Below are 25,016 nucleotides of genomic sequence, written 5' to 3' on the forward strand. Positions count from 1 at the left end.
CTTCTAAACTGTGATAGTGAAGGATAATTTTCTATGAAGTATTTTTGTTAAGTATTGGAATTAAGGGTGTGTAACCTAAATACTGCATTGCAACTAAAGATTTCTGCATTCCTTTTTTTTAATATAATAGGAAATTCAAGTGAGAATAAATTATTTTAATACAATAACAAGGAAAGAAATTATTTTCAACTAATCATATATGATGATAAAAAGCTGAAACAAACTATTAGATTTAATTTAGTGTCATTAAATTTAAATACAGTTAAAATTCTTTCTTTTTCATTTAATAGCAACTCAAGAAAGTCACCATACATGTCATTAAATAAGATTAGATAAGATATACAGGATATACCACAAGAATGAATCAATGTTGCCATAAACTTCTCTTGGGAAGTTCCTTGTTTTTGGCTAATGTGATTTGTCATCTGTAACACTAAGTTACTTTTCTTGCTAAAGCTTATGGTCAGACATGAAAAATTACTTAAAAGATAAATGACTTGTCAAATTTCTTATTAGGTAAATCCCAGGGGATACAATTATTCACTGAAGTAAATGTTTGACAATAATAAAAATAATACCACAAAATTTTTTCACAATTTCACAAAAACCAGAATGCTAAAGAATAGCATCTTATACAACAATGGTGAACAGTATAGTACCAACACTCAGTACTCCATAAAGGGGGAGTTTTATTCCACTGGCATCAGAAAGCTCTGATATAAAACAACTCTATGTGCCTTAATAATTTCTTGGCACAGGGCAGTAGTTCTTTGCCATCTGTACAGCAAACCAATGCTATATAAATCAAGCATCACAAATTCAAATGCCTGTGGGTCCTGGCCTATAACATAAATGAGGAAGCAGCCAGGTGTGAGACAAAGGAGGCAACTGAAGCTCTTGCACACTTCAGAATGCCCTGTTTAAAGGGGCTGCCACTGTTCAGCCAGCGCAGATGGTTATCATGCTGAAATGTGGGTCTACTGCTGTCAGAACTTGTCAATCTTCAAGAGAAGTTGTGAACCTGAAATTTTAATAAAATGTTATATTTTGAAAATGTTCTGCTGAACAAATACAGACATCCTTAGGCATTACAATATTTATATATACTATATAATATGGTAAAGCATATATGCATAATGTAGTATATATAATATTACTTTATATATATTTTAGTACTTATGCAGCCTATAGGTGTATTATATTTCAAATATAAATTATTTACATAAGAACAGGGAGTAGAGAAAAAGAATATAAAAGGAGAGAGAGAAAAGTACTTTTTGGTAGAGGAATTGGCCTCAAGGACTTAATATTTGTTGCAAAAAATAACAAGAAAAAACAAGAACAAAAGTTTTGGTAGAAGACTTATTAACAGATAAAAATGGGATACTTGAAATTATATTTTGGTGGATTTCACAGTTTAATAATTCTGGCTTACTGACTTACTGGGATTTTTTTTTTTTTCCTTGGACAGATTGGCTTTGATCACCTAAGAATTTCCTTATTTGTAAAATGAGAATGATTACTACAATTTCATTGGATTTATGAGATTACTAGAATGAAATGTTATAAATATCTAAAAATAACAACAAACATGTCTGCTACAGAAGATAAACTTTATGGTTGTCAGTTTATCTTTCTCTTCCTTTTCTTGTTTGCTATTATTTAGAATATGGCTGGGATTATGAAAGGTTGTTTGCAAGAGGAAATAGGAATAAAAAATTTAGGTTGTACTAAAGGAGGAATAAGACATTAGGAGAGTTAGCAAGCCAAAATTCATATTTAATGATATTGTTATTTTCTCCTGAACAGTCATTCAAATGAAGAAAGAAGAAACAGACTTACGAATAAGTTCAGTGGTAACTATCTGGACAATAGCAGTGAAGACAGGAGACAGAAAAATTGGTGTGAATTTTGCCTATTTCAGAAACTTATTTCAAGCTTATGGTGCTGTTTCCATTAAGCTAAAATAAAATACATCTTAAACACTTTTTTATTTGTTTATTTTTTTCTACATCCTGGAATATATACCTTAGGTGAAATACCAAAAAGTTACAAGATAGCATATGAGATTACATGAGTGTTCATAACAAACATACAACTACGAAGTTCTACCTTCTGGCTTTGAGGCTCCTCTACCTTAAACAAGGCTTCATCTTGCTGGTCGATTGGCAGGGACTCCCAGGACTTGGTTTCATGTTGCACGTACTTCAATTATAATTCAACCAATGATCAACATGTCTATATAGCCCCTTTCCTTGGCTGAGGCTCTGTGGACCAAGCACTTTGTTTGGTTTAATGTTTACTCTTTAATGCTATGCATGGAGTCAGCAAAGTGCAGACTAAAGAAATACTGCTAAATAGGCTTATGTCCGTAAAATGTACGTGACTTCTATTTTTCATTGTGGAGAGAGAAAAATATGTATTGAGAAATTCAAAAGGCTGTAAATATTGAAAATTGGACACATTTATCTTGGAAGATTGAATTATTTATTAAAGAATATTGGGGGGAAATTCACCACAGTTTATGAATGTCTTACACCCAGGTTCTATCATGTTTCTGCAAATCTTGTGAAGCACTTACTGTCTTTGTTCTGACAATATTTTCAAGAATGTATACCAAACAGCTTTGGAAGATAGACATAGTATCTCCTGCTAGTCAAAGGACAAGTTTGTGATTATGAAGCAAAATAGTTGTCAGGAGATATCAAATTTGTGATTATGAAGCAAAATAGTTGTCAGGAGATACCAAATGTTCAGAGAAAGAGAATAAACATTCAGAGAGAAGGGAATGAAGAGAGCACAGTCTCATTTAGAGTGGAGGAGGTTCAGAGACAAGGTGTTTTCAAAAGAGTTTGACTCTGATAGATGAGGTAATATTTTCTACAAATTATGTCAAATAAAGGATTTTCAGTAACCTTAGCAAGAGCCATTTTAAAAGAGCAGTCGGAGATATGCTCAAGTTGTGTAACTATGATTAAGACAGTAAGAAGAAATTAAATTACTTTTTCAAGAAATAAAGCTATAATGTGAGATAGAGAGATAGACAACTAGTGGGATACAAGGTCAGGGAGGATTTTTTTGTTAGTTTTATAAACAAATATGTTTATAAATATTTCAGAGAGAGGGAAAGGTACTAGTATAAAATGTTAATTTCAAGTTAGGAAATAGGGTATCATTTTTGAACCACAAAGTTTGAGGATAGGACTAGAACACTAATATTCTATTTTTTAAAGAAAGCTTACAAATTATTATTTTGGGGGGAGACTGGGTGGTTCATAGGACTCCTGATCACAGTTCAGGTTTTGATCTCAGGATCATGAGTTCAAGCGCCATGGTGGGCTGAATAGTGGGTGTAAAGCCTACTTAAACACAACAAAACAAAACACAAATTACTATTTTTAGTTCAAAGATGGGAAAACAGATATGGAGCAAAAATCTCTAACTAAAGAACATACAAAGAGAGAGAGAGAGAAAGAAACTAAGTAGGATTTAAATTACAAACTTTGTTTCTCCATTGTATAATGCGACTTCACTAAAAGATAGGATTGCCAGAATCAAGATTTCTATACTGCCATATTAACATACACACAAATCACACTGCCGATATAAAAGTTCACTTCAGTAAAGAGTATTTTGTTTAAGCCGTACTTCAAGAGGAATCAATTGTTTCTCCCCCACACACAAATTTTTGTAACCCAGTGGCTTTAAATTTTCAATCAACTATATTCCCTCAAATTCACTCCTTTGATATTAAATATATTCAAGTTTTTTGCATCTGTGTACTCAAGAAAACGTAGGTTTTTAAGTGATCACTATTTATTTTAGCTTATTTGCAGTAGAGATATTTGTATTGTATTAGTCATTCACCCATCAACAAAAATATATGTAGATGTGTTTAATACTACATTAAGGAATGTAAGGGACATAAAGGGTGTAATATACCACCCTTCCCTCAAATGACTTGCAAACTACTTTGAAAAAAATATCAGCATTTGTAGGACATTGTTTTCATCCAATTTTGCTTGCAAATAAGTTTATCTGGGTGACTTATTCAATGCCAGGTGTAAGCACTGCTGATGGATTTGCATTGATTTATTTAAAGTACCTTTCCTTGTGATCAGATGCAAGAAGCCTAGCCAGGATGAAAAATCTATTTGTAGCCATGAGACAAAGTGAGGGAAGCCACATCCAGGACTTTGACCTTATTAGCGTGATGTTCCAAACAACTCCACTAAGCAGCCACGGAGAAGATATTGATATTGATGCACATTTATAAAGACAGAGTACTTAATACAATGTGTCTTACTCATACACTCAGATTCCCCTGTGAAGCTATTTATATTTTCTAAAATACATGAATCTATTGGTTTTTGTCAGAATTGGTAAGAAGAGCGCCCCTCCTAACTTTCTAACAAATTAGTGCTAATGAAAATTAAGTATGGAATTGTTGTAATCTATGTTCCTTGTTTAGATGAAATTTTTTATCTATTATAAAACACAAACACCAGATTTCTAGTGAATTATTTAAATCAGATGATCAATACAAGGGTCAGCATTTCAGATTCTGTCAAGCCAAAACACCAAAGAAATAAATGACACCAAGCACTATCAAAAAGCAAAATGAGTTGCTGCTTCCTTAGGCTCCCCCATCACATGCTTTACATTTTTGTTAGCAAAATTTTCCATGTGGCGTTATCATTTATCTGCTTACTTTTTGCTTCACCAAGATACAAGACCCTGAATAGCAGTATCATATGTTTGTCATCTTGATATTTCAGTCATTAAACAATGTTCCTGAACATAGTATATTTTCAGATGTTTATTTTATAAAAGCTGTAGATTCAGATTTTATTCTTTTTCTTTATTCCAATCATCCTCACCTTCAGTGAGTATACACAGGTATTACAATATAGCCTCTAGTTATAGAAATTATTATAAAAACATATTTATACATCATAAAGATATATTTGTAGTTACAGTTTCAGTTACTAACCTGGTCTGATTTAGAAACTAACATTTTTAGAGGTTACTCCAGTATATTATTTTTTCATGTTAAGATATCTAAGAATAGGTATTTTGTTTGTTGTGCAAGTTCTGATAAATTTATTTATTGCTTATTGTTGTACCCAGAATAATTCAAATTGGTTGCTTACTGTTACTTACTGTTATTTACTGTTCTATTTTTTTTTTTCCTTCCACTGAAGGATTAGGAAGTCTTACCAAGGAATCCTTGTTAAGATTTTTCTAATTGTTGCTTTTCTTTTTGATTTTTTTTTTTTAGTGTGCTGTAGTAACATGAATCAAACACAGAAATACATAACTATTGACATTCGGCTAAGTAGCATAAAGAAAAGAAATGCACTTCTGTCTTACCCTTGTGATTAGCTACATTGAAAAGAGAACAAATATTATTTAATTTAATTTTGGTTAGGACATTAGAACTACTTTTTTCTAAAGACCATAAAATCAACTGTCATAAGAGGATTCTGATATTGCCCTAAAAAAAAAAATCAGAGTAATTCCATTCTATGCCACAAATGACAGATTTCTGAGATTTATTTTATATACATAAGATCCCTGTACTTTTAACACATAAAATACTAAAAATGAGTCATGACAGTGAAGGCAAAGAATAAAAGTAAATCAGAACAATTATTTCCATCTCCATGAAACGCCAACATTGCTTAGTCTTATAGGGCCCCTGTAATGGACAAGGAAATTAAAGTAATTCTCTATACAAGCACACGTGTCAAAGAAGTCAATTTAATCTGCCCCTAGCCCAATTATCTAGCTTTGGCTTTTAGGAGCTGATGATCAGCTAATTAAATTGCCCTTGAAAGATCAACAAGAAAACAGCTTCTACCACATTTACTCACCTCTTTTTCAGCAATGCCTTATGACCTAATGTCAACATCATTGACGTAATAAAAAGATCAAAGAAAATCCCTAAAAAGGTCTCCACTCAAAGTTCATTACTATAGATTTTTTTTTTCCTTTTTACACTCCTGAAATAAGGATAAGAATCACTTCTTTAGATTTACAAGTTGAGTCTAGGGCCAACAGGAGAGGGTTTACAGAAGGAAAGGAGGCATCCAAATTGAAATCCATTTTTGATCTGTGAGGTGGGAAATAATAGAGTATTGCTAACATTTCCTCATTCTAGAAATCAATGGGAAGGCAAAAATAGAAGAGTTATTTTTTTCCTTTCTATATAGCTAATAATAGTGGACTAGTCATTATTTAAGTCTTCTACCTGCATCAAAGATCATAAACTAGGGATCTATGAATCTTAAAACTCTAAATCCTTCACGTTAAATTGTTTTATTTCTGTTCATTTTTAGGTATTGTCCTCATCATAATTATCATCATAATCATCGATCCAAAATATATTTGTTGAATATTTATGTGTCAAACTATGCTAAATAATTCAAATGTACTAAGACTTTTTCCTCATTTTACTATTGCTTCACACCTGAAGAAACTGACACATCTGAAGACTAAGTCATGAATCTAGAAAATGTTAGATGATGACCTTGAACTCAGATCTGTCCAAGATCTTTCTCTTAGCCACCCTGCTACAAAAGAATATAAATGGCTAGGCTATATCATTAAGGAAGAAAGGAAATTGCATGCATAGCTAGAAATACAGTGTCTTCGTAATAAGAACTTATCAGTAAGGAAAGGCACAATAACCAAAATCCGTTCTGTTTGTCTTTGCTTTTAGCCTGTGTAATGGTGCTGTACATCTGTCACTTTTGGCCAATTCTAATGAGAAATTAAAATGATCTGCAATAGTAAGAAGTCACTTGTTAACACAGATTTCTCTTAACTACAGAAAATAGAACTCTCTAATACTTTACACTATTATAATGTGTATCCATTTGTTACTTTAAAGAGCTTTAAAGGATAAAAACTGATCTGCTAGGAAAAGTATATAAAGATTGCCAAACAGGACACATGTGCCTTGACTCCAGAAGAGAGCATTCCCCAAGATATGTTTCTGCTTTTTAGCTAAGTGCTAAATATTCTCTCTATATTCTTCCCCAAAAGTGAGATTTAAAGCACTAATTAATGCCTATTCTAGATCACATCGTGTGGTCTATAGCTCCCAAGTGATAGCTGGAAAATGAAAAATTTATTTCTACAGACCCAGAATACACTGAAAACACACTGATGACTACAAATTTGTTTAGAGGAATGTGGCTAGTTGTTTAGACTAGAGTAGGGGTGGAAGTGGAGGAGTATCCGGGACGATCTTCTGCAGTGGAAAAGTTAGGTTTTTTCTAGAGTGGAGCTGGGATAATTTTCAATAATAACCAGGAAATTTAATGGAAATTATTAAATCTAATAGAGAAATCACTATGCAAAACAACGATGATGCAGTATTTTGTTCATTTGCATTTATAATAGTTTAATTCTAACTATTTATGATACTCTTTTCATAACATAGTAATACAGGTTATGTGAACTGAATGAACCCTCAAGACTAGGAGTAACTTATTTAATAATTATACCTGGAATTGAGTTAGCATCTGCTAGCAAACAATCAAAGCCCTTCACATGCATTTCACATGCACTATCTTGCAACAACTTCCACATATACACACAAACACACACACATACACACTCAAACTCACTTATAAACACTCCACATTAAGATAAAAAAAATACATATATACTTACTGTGTTTCAGATTAAGACACTGAAGCAAAGAAATGCAAATAAATAGATAGCCATTTGGTAACAGTATTATGACCTTAGGTATGCCCTGTTTTTTGGTCTATACGATTAAACTGTATTTCTTTTTTTTAATTGGTTTCAACTATTAAATCTTTCTAGAAGGCAAGAATAAATGTATATGTGTAGATGAGGGTAGTGCTGCTTTGCTTAGAACAGATAAAGTAGAGACATGCAGAATTATCATGCAGAATTAAAAAAGAGATTTGAAACATAAAGAGAATTAGCAAAGAGCTCTATTTTATATAAATTTATGCTAAAAGAGTGTACAAAAAGGATGCAAAAGATTTCTCAATATATGTAGTGTCCTTTTTGTTATTTCCATCTTTGACAATTCTTATTGTTTCTAAAATCTCAAATTTAGTGCAGCAAATGAGGAGATTTTTAGTTGTATGGTGTAGGTCTCAAGGAAAAGAATATAATTTAAAATAAGGGAAGATGACAGGAGAAGTTTAACAATAAATAAAATAGAGCAAATTAAGTACTTCTTAATCTAGGAGCATCTAGACTCTATAAGAAGTCTCCCTAATTTTACTTTTTTTCCAATAATTTATCTAGCATTAATTGAATCATACTTGGAAAGTCATTTACTCCATTTTAATTTTCTTCAAAAAGTCCAGGGACATATGTATGCATCTACAATCTGAAACACTATACTTCTGCCTACCAGACTTAGCAAATTCTCATTATTTCTGTAGTTGCTAGAAAAAAAAAAAATTAAGAATGCTGGCAATTGACCTAAATATCTGTTAAACTCCAACCCTCAAGAAACCCTAAAATAGAGTTGAACTCTTAGTCCAAAGAACATGAAGGAAACCAAGGTGAATGCACAATCAAGCAGAGGCTGGAGTCTGCTCTATAACAAAATGTACTCCCACAGGTACTTGTGAACCCCCAAGGTAATTCTTGGTTCTGAGAGTTTTTCTCTTTAGAATTATTTGAGTCTCTTATAGACCAAAATCCTGGACAACAAATTAAAATTCACATGCAGTTCTTCTTATTCATAAATCAGACTTAGAGAATCTCTGACCCAAAAGGATCAAATAAATCATCTCTTTTTTTCACTCACTGTCAATTTTCCCTTACTTTTGAAAAATACATTTCCCAAACATCCATTTCTATCCTTTCCAGTTTCTACTCATTAATTCCAAATTATCTTTCATTCAAAAGTTCTTTTTCTTAAATTTACTCTAAAAAAATAATTGTGGGGAAAATATATAGTGCTCTTTCACAACGAGAAGGTGACCTTGAGGAACTGCTCCTGTGTCTCTGTACATGAGGAGGGAGAGCTAAGTTTGAACAGGTTAAAATCTGCAACCCAAAGCTTCACCTGTTACTAAAAACTACCCTTCAGCCCAATGTCATGGTACTTTCCCACCTTTCATTTCTTCATCATGTTTCTTTTCTTTTTTTTTTTTTTTTTAAAGATTTTATTTATTTATTTGACAGACAGAGATCACAAGCAGGCAGAGAGGCAGAGAAAGAGGGGAGGAAGCAGGCTCTCCGCGGAGCAGAGAGCCCGATGTGGGGCTCGATCCCAAGACCCTGGGATCATGGCCTGAGCCGAAGGCAGAGGCTTTAACCCACTGAGCCACCCAGGCACCCCTCTTCATCATGTTTCTTTCAGAAAAATCACAGTTGCTCCAAAAACTGTTATACTTCATCTATAGTAATTGCCAAATGAATTTTTAAAAAAAGAGTGATACACTATTGATTATTACCTGAATCCTATATTTTTTATAAGAGCCCAAAGCTTACATTTACTCCATGTCAAATAAAATGAGCTAAGAAAAGAATTTATAAATTTGACATTATTTTCAGGTTATGGCAAATACAGAACTGGTCATGCCTGGCAAATTGACTAAGCATATTTACTCTAAGATGTCTTCTAGAGACTTTCAATTTAATACTGCACCTAAGTTATATTTCATAAGGTATTTTATTCCTTATAAATATTAGTAATATTAAATAGCTACTCAAGGATATTCTTATTATCTGATGACATAAAATATACATAAATGGATAAATAGATATAGGTACCATAAATCATTTTGTGTATTCTCTAACACTGTTTTTAAGTTATTGTTTAAATTATAACAACAGAATGGAAATAAACTAGTCTGATCTTTTCCAACCAAGTTAGAAGATAATTGTGTTCTCCATAATAAAAGGCAATGGCATTCATTCATTCATGATTTTAAAAGTAAGCCATACAATTGTGAAATCAGTGAGTTCTCTTTGAAACCTACTGGATCTGTTATGCTGAGCTCTGAACTATTTTATTAATAAAACAATAACAATCATAATATTGATTTATTTTGCTTTTATCCTTGTATGTCAAAGCACTTAGTAAACATAACGAATTTCCCCTATTAATAAAATACATATAAATTAAAAAATAATAAATAAGTTGAATTATTGAGAATAGAAGACTGCCTCTGATAGAAGCAAAGATCACTAAAATGGTTATTCCTTAACTTGATATTCAGGACTACCCCCATTCACTTATCCATTGACCTGCTGTCTCTATGGCAATGAGAGCTGTAGCATAGCATTGTGAGCAAGAATCCACTTAGAAAAATTCTTCTAGGACAAGAAATCACATCTGACTCTTATACAGATCCTGACAGAAGAGACCTCAAATGCTTTTGAAAATTGCCTTGTTTCCATTAAATAAAATTATCCTTAAAGTATGCTTGCTGTATGCAATAAGGCAATTTATACCCAGATATGGTGTTTCTTCCTTTTGAACGTTTATCTAGGGCCTTGTAAAATACAGAACCATATAAAGATGCCTCACTTTTATTCTTACAGAAAACTAAGATTGAATTTTAATGGAGTTTCCAAAGATAACAGTAAAAGTTTTCATTGACAGATTATACTATTCCAAAGAACATATAATCTTTCAGAGGATGGATCAAATTACTATAATCAAAATAAACACTTAGGATTAGCTCAACTAGAATTATTAAAAATACATATCTCAGATCTTCAAGTAAGAAAGTAGCAAATATCTCACATCAAAAGATATAGAAAAGCACAGATTAACCTGTTTCCTATAGAGTAAGCTATGCATTACCATAAACATTTTTTATTATGCTTTAAATTTGAGAACTTACTATATGAAAATTATATTTGAAGACTGTTATATATTTTTCAAAAATTCAGCAAGTAGGGGCACTTGAGTGGCTCAGTTGGTTAAGCGTCTGACTCTTGATTTTAGCTCAGGTCATGATCTCAGGGTCATGAGATGGAGCCCCACATGAGGCTCTACATTCAATGGGCATTTGCTTGAGATTTTCTCCCTCTCCCACTTCCACTTCCCTAGCCCCTCCCCCTGCTCCCCTGCTCCTGTGCTCTCTCTCTCTCAAACAAAATCTTTAAAAAGTATCCAGCAACATAGCAAAATTTAATGTTGTATAAATCAAAAAGGATATATGTTGCTATTATTGTGAACTATCTGATGGTGAGACACTATCTTACTTATTTATCTTTGAACTAATTCTTTTCTTTTCTTTTTTTTTTTTTTTTTTTGGTGAACAGTAAATTTTATTTTAGCCAATGGGTTTAAATGTAAAACATACACATCATTTCAGAATGTTCAAGTGATTTTATTTTTTAAAAACTAATCTAATAAACATTAAATATGGTGACTATTAGAGAAAATACTCTGAACATTTTCAAGTACATTCTGAAATTCTTAAAATTTGTATAAAAGCTTACATAAACAGAAGGCTTCAAAGTTGTTTTAGTTATTGCAGTGGGACAAAATGGATGCATAAGCTTAATTTTAAATGACCAAATATATATATGGACACACACACCTGCACAGACACAAACATACAATCCAAACATATGTGTTTGATATCTAGGTAAAAGTCTGTCAGAGAGATGTTCATGATACATCATTAAATTATATAACACGTTACAAAGGCCATGTCCAGATGATCTTCCACAAATTAAAATATTTGACATATATAAAAACTAAGCACAGGGATAAAATTTTGAAATATTTTTTAAAGTGCAGGTCTTTGTTGTCTAATTCAGGTCCATGTTTTCCCACACCAACAACAAAACTGGAAGCTAAAAATTTTTGTAATCTTAAAAAAAATTACAAAAAATTATATTAAATAAGTAAGAAGTAAGTAAATAATTTTAAAAACTGGAAGTTGTTGCTGGGATATTATAGAGAAAGGATAATAAACATGGTAAACTGGTAGGAAATAAGCTAACTGATGGCATTTAAATTCTAGGTATGCTTTCAAATTCTAGTTATTGTTGAGAGATTAAAAAAATTGTCCTATAAAAGATTTTAAGCCTTAAAATGTTGCAAAGTAAATGGTAGAATCTATATGAAGAGGTAGTATATGCTACCACATGAAGATTTTTTTTTTTTTAATATGGGTTTGAGAGGAAGAAAAGAATGAACTGAAAGGTCCTACACTCTACCTGATTCCTCGCTTCCACCCCTTTTCAGAAATCAATAACTGGAGGAGGGATTATAGAACAAGAAGATGTGTTTGAATATCTAAATGCAAAAGAGATACGCATTTTCCTTTCTTGGGGTAATGTGTAAAATAATAGTATCCAGAGTAATGTCCTAAAAAGAATATCCAATAATCTAGCTGATATGCTGTGAGTATAATAGACATAAGTGGCACAGAGTCCCTAGATAACTAGGTCAATAATAGTCCCCTATGATTTTAGGGTCCCAGAGTGATATAGACCAGCATTTAAAATTTTTATACCCTAAAGAATGGATGGAAAACTCAAGACAGAAATTAATCCCTGGGGGTGCCTGAGTGGCTCAGTGGGTTAAAGCCTCTGCCTTTGGCTCAGGTCATGATCTCAGGGTCCTGAGATAGAGCCCCGTGTGGGGCTCTCTGCATAGCAGGGAGCCTGCTTCTCTTGCTCTCTCTTTGCCTGCCTCTCTGTGTACTTGTGATCTCTGTCTGTCAAATGAATAAATAAAATCTTTAAAAAATTAAAAGAAATTAATCCCTGATACGGAAAAAGAATAAAAACTGCAGTTGTTGCCATCTTCAGCTTGTGATGTGAGAAATTTATGTTTGTGTGTGTGTTTGTAGTATGTGTATATTTAGAAACCTGGAAAGGCTGCTGAAAGGCAAACACTGAAATATTAATAGTAGTATTCTCTAGATAGGCAATCATGTATGCTTTTTATTTTCCACTTTTATACATCTGTATCTTCATATATTTTGTCTGTAATAATTATAAACTGATATGAAGCTAAAGACAGAGCTGCAAGGATTGACTTCTTCATGCTCCTTGTTAACATATACTTGCTTTTGATAAATATAAATTAATAATTGAAATTAAAAGGAAAAGCTGTAACTAATATCAAGGAAACAGAAAGAATGTGCTTCTTTTCTTGTAATAATTTACCAGAGCTTAGATAAGTTCCTTTTTTCCTATCAGGTAAAAAAAAAGGGGGGGGGGACGAGAAAGGAATAAATTTTTGCTATGTGTCCTTAATTAATCAGGAAAAAGGGAGAAAGAAAGTTCATCCAATGAACCAACCAACCACTTTTTTAGAGCAATCTTTAGGAAGTTGTCAACGAATAGAAAGTAATAGTCATGGATAATGATAGGATAATGTCAATATTTTAAGGACAAAGACCTATACAAGTTTATACATTAAGGCAGGTTTTTTAAAAAGTACATTTAACAAACATTAACTTCAGTGCACTAGTAGTAACTTATTATGTTCCAAATTTTCACAGTATTATGCAACTTTCTATATCACTAATGTCTAGGGTTTATCAAGTCACTGAGTATACACACACAGAGTATCAACATATTTTCCCAATTTTTAAAAGATGACACATTCTTTACTCTTTATCTTTTTTGGTGTCATATTATGCCCCCATATGTCCTTTGCACAGAAGATAAGAAATTATATTTCCTGTTTGCATGTATCATATTAAGATCTTTATGTTATCGATTATTTATTTATTTATTTTGTGTTTCAATAAAACTTTATTCACAAAAAGGTTGGCGACCAGACTGGGCCCCTGGCCATAGTGTGCTGTTGACTCCTGTCCTAGACTTAACTTCCAGTTCAAAGACAAAACAGGAGATTGAAGAACAAGTAGAATGATACCAGAAGGAAACACCCAGGGAGCACTGAGGTCTGAGGCTTTCTACAGGATAGCTGACCGCATTATATACAATATGATTCATTGGGTTTTGGTTTTTTGCTATGTAATTTTATTTTATTTTTTTTAGTGTTCCAGATTCATTGTTTATGCACCACACCCAGTGCTCCATGCAATATGTGCCCTCCATAATACCCACCATCAGGCTTACCCCACCACCCATTCCCCCCTCTAAAACTCTCATTTTGTTTCTCAGAGTCCACAGTCTCTCATGGTTCATCTCCCCCTCTAATTTTCCCCAACTCACTTCTCTTCAACTCCCAGTGTCTTCCGTGTTATTCCTTATGTTATTCACTTATGCTCCACAAATAAGTGAAACCAGATGATAATTGACTCTCTCTGCTTTAAACTCAATTATCTTTTTTGGTAATTCCTGATAAGTTCATGTTCTTTCTGAATAAAGAAGTTAATATCTTGTACATTAAAGTGGAAAACATCAGAAAATCATAGAGAACACATGGTTTATATAAGGTCATTGCTGAATAAAAGTGAAAACATAAAACATAGAACTTTTATTTCAAGTCTCTTGATTACACAGTACCTCTCTATATAGTCAAAATCTACATTTGAGCGTTCATATGCCTTTTGGTGAAAATAGTTTAAGTGGACTTATGAAGATAAACATGAGCATAATAAGCAGAGCAAATAGGAAAAATACAAAATTTAAGGCTTTGCACTTTGTCTTTATGAAAATAATTGAATTTCTCTGTTTCAAACCAGATACAATGTAAGTCATGAAAATATTGGCTTTAAGTATCTCCTTAGGTTAACCCATTGCAGTAAGGATGGGTAACATAAATGGAAACACACAGAATATGACTACTAAATGTCCTCCATTTTGAAATGCATAAACCAAGTGTTCTGAGACATTGAATGAAACCCTTTCAGAACCAAAAATAGAATCATCATTAGCTCTGCTTTGTTTTTATCGTGCTATTCTGTGCTTGTTCTTTGCAGAAAAGACACAGAAAGCTGTTCTTTGAATGTCCAAAAGTCATGAGGAAATAAGAACCAGAACTATCACCAGAATGTCTGTTTTATGGCTCTTGGTCCCATTTTTTTTTTCTCACTTGACAGCTTTGTTGTAGATAAGCTCTAAGTTATCCAACATTTTATTTGGCTGAACTGAACTTAACCCAGTCTGTAGACTGCTATGTGCTACCTGAAGTTTGTTTATCTAGCAGATAAAATTTAAGAAGAGAATATATGTAGAGAAAAATATCAATTAAGAAGCTGGCCAGAATTACTTATCTCAAAGAAGAATGTGCACCATGTGGCTGTTTTGTTCTGAGCTAATATGTTAGGATTGAATCATCCCCTTGTCTGATGAAACAGGAAGTCAGGTTTATCATGTATATATAAAATTTAGCAAGCATTAGGCTTGTGTAGAATACTGTATGGTGGAGTGGGGGAAAGGATAGTGAGAGTTTAAATTACACTTGTTTTCTTTCAAGAATAATGGTTGAAGCCTAACCCTAGTTTCTAAAACAAATCAATGTAGTGACTTCAATTTCAATTCCCAAAAGCACCTACTCACGTTGAAAATTGCTCCCTACACATGCAAATCACTATCTACATCCAAAGTATATATGTAATTTGAATATAGGAAGACATAAATTGGAAGGTCAGTGCTAGAACACATGATAAAATCCCTTACAAGATTAAGGTCAAACATCATAGAGAAAATTGTAATGTGATTAGGTACATTTATTGACAGTGAATAAAAGGCTATCTTCACTAGAGTCACCATAGATATAATGATGGTTGACATGAATTCTATTTCATGGTCTCTGGCTATTAAACTTTAGGAAATGCAAAGATCAAGTCACTGAAACTTTCAGGGGATACCTATATAGATCTCCAAAATGAAAAGCTAGATAGTATGGTTCAGGCAACTGACTACTTTCATGGAAGAGCCACTATGCTTAAGGTGTGTATAAGTGAAATGTGCTCTATTTGATCATGCTAAACCTGGTAGATCAATATGGAGCTGGGACCATAAGTAACCTACTGTGACTACTGTTTTCTCTTCTGCCAATTTTATAAGCAAGACAACAACCACCTGGTAATATAGATACATATCTTAAAGTAAACATATATAGAGCTGATAATCCACCCAAACCTGCTTGTGATGGATAATTTTTTTTTTTAAAGATTTTATTTATTTGTCAGAGAGAGTGAGCGAGAGAGAGCACAGGCAGACAGAGTGGAAGGCAGAGTCAGACGGAGAAGCAGGCTCCCTGCGGAGCAAGGAGCCCGATATGGGACTCGATCCCAGGATGCTGGGATCATGACCTGAGCCGAAGGCAGCTGCTTAACCAACTGAGCCACCCAGGCGTCCCGTGATGGATAATTTTATGTGTCAACTTGCCTGGCCATGGAATGCTGAGATTAAAAATTATTTCTGGGTGAGTCTGTGGGGTATTTCCAGATGAGATTAGCATTTGAATTGCTGGATTTAGTAAAATGGATTATCTTCCTCAATGTGGGTTGGTATCATTGGATGCTTTGAGGGACTGAATAGAACAAAAGGCAGAGAAAGGAAGAATCTGTCCCTTTTATGTGCCTCACTGGTTGACCTGAGACATCTATCTCAAAATCTCCTGCCCTCAACTGGAATTTATAGCCTCATTTCCCATGGTTCTCAGTCTTCAGACATGGACTGAATCCCATCACCAGTTTTCCTGAGTCTCCAACTTGCAGATGGCAGATTGTGGGATTTCTTAGTCTCCATGATTATGTAAGCCAATTTCTTATAATAAATCTCCTTATTCCTTTTCTGGGAAAAACTCTGCCTCAGTGTATACACTGCCTCACTACTTTACTTACATCCTTCCAACTTTGTGTTGATAATTTTTCCATCCATTCAGTTGTTGAAATTAAAAAACAAAAGAAAACATCTTAGGAGTCATTCTTGATTCAGCATTTTATCTCACATCTTCCATCTAATATCTCAGGAAATCCTCTTGTCCCTACTTCCAAAATATAGAGAGATTCATGTCATTTCTAAATACTCCCATTATTAACTATGCTTTACATGGAGTCTGCAATAGCATATCCTAACAGGTATCTCTATTTCTGCATTTCTCCTTCCAGACTAATCTCTACATACCAGGGATCATTTAAAAACACAACATCTGAGGAAGCAAGATGGCAGAGAAGTATGAAACTGAAATAGGATCAAGTCCCAGGAGTTCAGCTAGGTAGTTATGAAACCATTCTGAACACCTACAAACTCATCAGGAAATAGAAGAGAAGAAGAGCAGCAATTCTAGGAAAAGAAAATCAATCATTTTGGGGAAGTTAAAATGACAAGGTGGAAAAACTCACCACAAAAAAAAAGAACCAGAGGCAGTACCAATGACTAGAGACCTAATCAATACAGACATTGGTAATATGTCAGAACTAGAGTCAAGAATGACGATTATCAAGGTGCTACCTGGGCTCAAAAAAGGCATGGAAGATATTAGAGAATCCCTTTCTAGAGAAATAAAAGAACTAAAATCTTACCAAAGTTGAAATTTTTAAAAAGCTATTAATGAGGTGCAATAAAAAAATGGAGGCTTGGGGTGCCTGGGTGGCTCAGTGGGTTGAAGCCCCTGCCTTCGGCTCAGGTCATGATCCCAGGGTCCTGGGATCGAGCCCCGCGTCGGGCTCTCTGCTCAGCGGGGAGCCTGCTTCCTCCTCTCTCTCTGCCTGTCTCTCTGCCTACTTGTGATCTCTGTCTGACAAGTAGGTAAATAAAATCTTAAAAAAAAAAAAAATGGAGGCTCTTACTGCTAGGACAAATGAGGCAGAAGAGAGAGTTAGTGATATAGAAGACCAAGTGATGGAGAATAAAGAAGCCAACCAAAAAATAGACAAACAACTACTGGACCATGAGGGGAGAATTCGAGAAGTAAGTGACACCATAAGATGAAACAATGATAGAATAATTGGGATCCCAGAAGAAGAAGAAAGAGAGAATGGGGCAGAAGGTATATTGGAGCAAATTATAATAGAGAATTTCTCTAATATGGCAAAGAGAATAATCATCAAAATCCAGAATGTGCAGAGAATCTCTTAAAATCAATAAAAATAGATCCACACCCCAACATCTAATAGTAAAATTTACAAATCTTAGTGACAAAAAGAAAATCCTGAAAGCAGCTCAGGACAAGAGGTCTGTGACATACAATGGTAGAAACATTAGACTGGCAGCAGACTTATCCACAGAGACCTGGCAGGCCAAAAAGGACTGGCAGGATATATTCAGAGCACTAAACAAGAAAAATATGCAGCCAAAAATATTATATGCAGCTAGCCTATTATTGAAAATAGAAAGAGAGATAAAAAGCTTCCAGGACAAAGAAAAATTAAAAGAATTTGCAAACACCAAATCAGCCCTACAGGAAATATTGAAAGGGGTCCTCTAAGCAAAGAGAAAGCATAAAAGTAGTAGACCAGAAAAGAACAGAGACAATATACAGTAACAGTCATCTTATAAGCAATAAAATGGCACTAAATTCATATCTTTCAATAGTTACCCTGAATGTAAATGGGCTAAATGCCCCAACCAAAAGACACAGAGTATCAGAATGGATTAAAAACAAACAAAAAAAAAACAAAACAAACAACAACAACAAAAAAAACCAACAACTAAGACCCATCGATATGCTGTCTATAAGAAACTTATTTTAGATCCAAAGACACCTTCAGATTAAAAATGAGGGGTAGAAAACCATTTTTCATTCTAATGGACATCAAAAGAAAGCTGGGATGGCAATCCTTATATCAGACAAATTAGATTTTAAGCCAAAGACTATAATAAGAGATGAGGAAGGACAATATATCATGCTTAAAGGGTCTGTCCAATAAGAAGATCTAATAATTTTAAATATCTATGCCCCTAACATGGGAGCAACCAATTACATAAACCAATTATTTAGAAATTTAAAGAAAAAAAATATAAAGAAACACATCAACAATAATACAATAATAGTAGGGACTTTAGCACCCCCCTCACTAAAATGGACAGACCTTCTAAGCAAAAGATCAATGAGGAACTAAAGGCCTTAAATGACTGTGGACCAGATGGACATCACAGATATATTCAGAACATTCCATCCCAAAGCAACAGGATACACATTCCTCTCTATTGCACATGGAACATACTCCAGGATAGACCACATCTTGGCTCACAAATCAGGTCTCTAGTGGTACCAAAAGATTGGGATCATTCCCTGAATATTTTCAGACCACAGTGCTCTGAAGCTAGAACTCAATCACAAAAAGACAGAAATAGCTCAAATACATAGAGGCTAAAAAGCATCCTACTGAAGAATGAATGTGTCAACCAGAAAATTAAAGAAGAATTTTTAAAAATTCATGGAAACAAAGGTGAGTGAAAATACAATTGTTCAAAATCTTTGGGACACAGCAAAGGTGGTCCTGAGAGGAAATTATATAGTGATACAAGCCTTTCTCAAGAAATAAAAAAGGTCTCAAGTACAGAACCTAACCCTACACCAAAGGAGATGGAGAAAGAACAGCAAAGAAAGCCTAAACATAGCAGGAAAAGAGAAATCATAAAGATCAGAGCAGAAATCAATGAAATAGAAACCAAAAGAACATTAGAACAAATCAACAAAACTAGTAGCTTGTTCTTCAAAAGAATTAATAAGATTTATAAGCCCCTGGCCAGTCTAATGAAAAAGAAAAGAGAAAGGACCCAAATTAATAATATCATGAATGAAAGAGAAGAGATCACATCAACACCAAAGAAATACAAGTATAAGAACATATTATGAGCAACTATACGCCAGCAAATTTGATAATCTGGAAGAAATGGATGCATTCCTAGAGACATAAACTACTAAAACTGAACCAGGAAGAAATAGAAAACCTGAAGAGACCCATAACATGTAAGGAGATTGAAACAGACATCAAAAATCTCCCAACAAAGAAGAGTTCAAGGCCAGATGGCTTCCCAGGGGAATTCTACCAAACATTTTAAAGAAGAATTAATTCCTATTCTCTTGAAACTGTTCCAAAAAAGTAGAAATGGAAGGAAAACTTCCAAACTTATTTTATGAGGCCTGCATTACCTTGATCCCCAAACCAGACAAAGAATTATAGACCAATATCAAAAAAGAATTATAGACCAATATCCTTGATGAACACAGATGCAAAAATTCTCACCAAAATACTAGCCAGTAGGATCCAACAGTACATAAAAAGGATTATTCACCACAACCACGTGGGATTTATTCCAGGGCTCAAGGTTGGTTCAAAATTCGCAAATCAACCAATGTGATGCAATACATAAATAAAAGAAAGAACTTGAACCATATGATTCTCAATAGATGCTGAAAATCTTTTGACAAAGTACAGCATCCTTTCTTGATCAAAACTCTTCAAAGTGTAGGAATAAAGGATACAAATCTCAGTATCATCAAATTCATCTGTGAAAAACCCACAGTGAATATCATTCTCAATGGGGAAAACCTGGGAGGTCAGGAACATAGCAGGAATGTTCTCTATCACCACTGCTATTCAAAATAGTACTAGAAGTCCTAGCCTCAGCAATCAGACAACAAAAGGAAATTAAAGGCATCTGAATCAGCAAAGGAGAAGTCAAACTCTCACTCTTTGCCAATGATATGATACTTTATGTGGAAAACCCATAAGACTCCACTTCCAAAACTTAAAACTCATACAGAAATTCAGTAAAGTGTCAGGATATAAAGTCAATGCTCAGAAATCTGTTGCATTTCTATATGCCAACAGAAAGACAGAAGATAGAGAAATTAAGGAGTCAATCCCAATTTTAATTGCACCCAAAACCATAAGATACCAGGATTAAACCTAACCAAAGAGGCAAAGAATCTGTACTCAGTACACTTGAAAGTTCTCATGAAAGAAGTTGAGAAAGACACAAAGAAATGGAAAAACATTCCATGCTCATGGATTGGAAGACAAATATTGTGTAAAATCTCTATGCTACCTAAAGCAATATACACATTTAATGCAATCCCTATCAAAATACCATCATTTTTTTTCAAAGAAATGGAACAAATAATCCTAAAATTTTTATGGAACCAGAAAGGATCTTGAATAGCCAGAGGAGTGTTGAAAAAAGAAAGCCAAAGTTGGTGGCATAACAATTCCAGACTTCAAGCTCTATTACAAAGCTGTCATCATCAAGATTATGGTACTAGCACAAAAACAGACACATAGACCAATGGAACAGAATAGAGAGCCCATAAATAGACCCTCAACTCTATGGTCAACTACTCTTTGACAAAGCAGAAAAGAATGTCCAATGGGAAGAAGACAATCTCTTCAACAAATGATGTTGGGAAAATTGGACAGTCACATGCAGAAGAATGAAACTGGGCCATTTCCTTATGCCACTTATGAAAATAGACTCAAAATGTATGACAGACCTCAATGTCAGGCAGAAATCCATCAAAATCCTTGAGGAGAACACAGGCAGCAACCTCTTTGACCTCAACCACAGGAACTTCTTCCTAGAAACATCACCAAAGGGAAGCAAGCGCAAAAATAAACTACTGGGACCTCATCAAGATCAAAACCTTCTTCACAGCAACGGAAACAGTCAACAAAACCAAGAGACAACTGACAGGATGGGAGAAGATATTAGCAAATGGCATATCAGATAAGGGACTAGTATCCAAAATCTATAAAGAACTTATCAAACTCAGACCCAAAGAACAAATAATCCAATCAAGAAGATGTGGGCAGAATAGATGCATAGACATTTCTGTAAAGAAGATATCCAGATGGCCAACAGACACATGACAAATTGCTCAACATTATTCGGCATCACATATACATATATATATATATATATATCACATACAATGGAATACTATGCAGTAATCTAAAGAAATGATATCTTGCCATTTGCAAAGATGTAGATGGAGCTAGATATTATGCTGAGCAAAATAAGTCAGTCAGAGAAAGACAATTATCACATGATCTCTCTGATATGAGGAATTTGAGAGGCAGGGCAGGGGGTTTGGTTGGTAGAGAAGGAAAAAAATGAAACAAAATGGGATCAGGAGGTAGACAAACCATTAGAGACTTAATCTCATGAAACAAACTGAGGGTTGCTGGAGGATGAAGGGTGTAGGGAGAGGGTGGTTGGATTATGGACACTGGGGAGGGTATGTGCTATGGTGAGTGCTATGAAATGTGTAAGCCTGATGATTCAAAGGGCAAATAATACATTATATGTTAATAAAAACAATTTTTAAGAAATATAATTTTTGTAATTATTTTTATTAACATATAACATATTTTTTAAAAAAATTTTTAAACCCACAAAACCTGTAATTCCTCTGTCCGAAGCTTGCCATTGCTTCTCATTTCATTTTGAAAAAAAAAATTAAGTTTAGAAAGTGAACTAGGAGGTCCTACATGAATGTCATTTCCCACTCTGAATCTCATTTTCTACTATGTGCTCACACTGCTCCAACAATATTGGTCTCTTTGGTTCCAGTCCCATGGCTTTACACATTTTTTTCTGCCAGTGACACCCACATTCACATTTCAGTCATACTTGGCCTTTATTTTCTTGCAACAATATTAGTGTCCTCAAATCTCAAATATTCTAAACAGAATTTTGGTTTACTGTCTTTCCAATTCAGCTCTCCTCCAAGGTTTCTCCATCTTGGAAAATGGTACCATCTTCTCCCAAATTTGTCACAGCATAACACTTGGAATCACCTTGGTTACTCTCTGTATCTTATTCTTATTGGTTCAATTCTCTTGGTGTTTCTGTAATCCGTGTTCCTCCCTCCATTTCCACTACTGGCACACTACCTGGATCTACCATGCCATCTCACCTGGACAACTGCAAAAGCTCCTTCATAGGTCTTTGCTTTTACCTTTACCTCACATAGCCATGTGACTCAGTCAAAATATGATCAGATTATATTATTCTCTCCTACTTAAAATCCTGAAGTGGTTTTCTGTTCCCTGAAAAAAAAAAAAAAAAGATAAATTCATCTACCATTTATAGGCCTTATATGTCCTTATCTTGTTGACCACTCTAGCCTCATCTTTGGTCACAGTAGCTATTTAGTTAACTGATTAGTTAGTTAATATCTCAAACTCAAAACTCAAACTTTCAAACTCACTCACATCACAGGCACCTGGTTTAGTGCCTGTTATTAGCATGAAATATATTTTCCAAGATAACTAACTGTATGCCTACTTTCTTCTCATTTGTGCCTTAACTCTGATCATTCCTGCCATCTCAGAAAGGATTCCTTGACCACATATCATGTAGTTTTCCCTCCTTAATTTTTTCTTACATCACTCTTCTTTTTTCTTAGCATTTAATCATAATTCTATTCATATTATATTCTTTTCATTGTTTTACTTGTCTTCATTACCAGTTCCAAAAGAATAGGATAAGAATAGTGTCTTTCTATCTCACTGTTGTGTCTCCAACACCTAGAACAATGCCTAGAACACAGCAGGTTCTCAGTAAACATTCCTGGCATAAAAGGGAAACTTCAAGAGATGAGTTACGTTCCATAATTGCTTGGTTTTAAACACGTCTTCTTTTGGAACAGTAAACGTTAAAATAGCAACAACCGGTTACAAACTTGTTATTTGTGATTATCAACTTTTGTAAGAAGTATTCCAATATTTTATGGGAAAAAAAATTCATGTTAGGGCTGATTTATACCTAAGGTTTATCACCCTTTTTTTTTTTCCCGCTCATTTTAGGTTTATAGTAGTTGATCTTCATGAATACTAGATGAGACTCCATAAGCAGACTCCCTATAGTTCATGTTTTTCATGTTTTATTCCTGAAAGCCTGGGGAAGAGTGCTTTGTAATTAATAATTATTTTGTCCTTCCAATTATACCATCTGTCATTGATAATATAATACATAAGAGTATGATACCCTTCAGAACACTCTCTTCATCTGGGCACTAGTTCCTACTTAGATGAAGAATACGATCTCAGCTTTTCTCAACAGCTTTTCTCAACAGCTCGTATTCCTTTTATCCTTTCTGTACAATTTCAATCACAGGATTAAAAAAAAAAAAGGAACGTGATATCAGCTGCTTCCAATTTATCTGTTTATTTATTTTATTTTTTTATTATGTCAATTAGCCAGCAATAGCACATCATTAGTTTTTGATGTAGTGTTCAATGATTCATTAGTTACACCTAAAACCCAGTGCTCATCACGGCACATGCCCTTCTTAATATCCATCACCCAGTTACCCTACTCCCCACCCCTCTCCCTTCTGTAACCCTTAGTTTGGTTCATAGAGTCCAGAGTCTCTCATAGTTTGTCTCCCTGTCTAATTTCTTCCCATTTAGTTTTCCCTCCCTTTCCCTGTGGTCCTCATGCTTTTCCTTATGTTCCACATGTGAGCCGAGATGCCCTTCAACAGATGAATAGATAAAGAAGATGTGGGTAATATCCATTTATTTTATTAAAAGTAATTATTTAAGAACAAGAATAAAATACCTCTTCAACTGCACTCACATCTTGCTCAAGATAACTGGTAAATCTCAATTTTTATAGCAATCTGAAAATGTCAGAAAGTCTTACAATTAAAAAGAAAAACACATACACAAAGTTAAATACTACCTCTTATAGACAGATGGTTGGGTTGATATTGCCTAAGTTTGGAAAGAATTAGGGGAAAATACCTAGCCCTACTCTTTATCCCTATATTATATCCATGCTAGAATTCCTTAGTTTTCCAGGTATCCAAATGAATCTATACTAATGACATGCTGGAGGAGTAACTCTACAACAGAAACAAGTTGATTCTGGAAAAACTTAGTTTGAACTGTGTGGGTCTACTTACAGTCAGATTTTTTTTTTCAATAAATGCAGTATAGTAATGTATTTTCTCTTCCTTATGATTTTCTTAATAACATTTTTCTTTTCTCTAACTTACTTTAGCATACATTATATAATACATATACAAAATATGTGTTAATTAACTGTTATTGGTTAACACCATCAGTCCATAGTAGACTATTAGTAGTTAAATCTTAAGAGAATCAAAGGTTTTATATAGGTTGTTTACTGAGTGGGGGGTCAGCACCCCTAATTGC

The sequence above is a fragment of the Mustela nivalis genome (assembly GCF_964662115.1).
Source record: "Mustela nivalis genome assembly, chromosome: 1".
NCBI classification, from domain to species: domain Eukaryota; kingdom Metazoa; phylum Chordata; class Mammalia; order Carnivora; family Mustelidae; genus Mustela; species Mustela nivalis.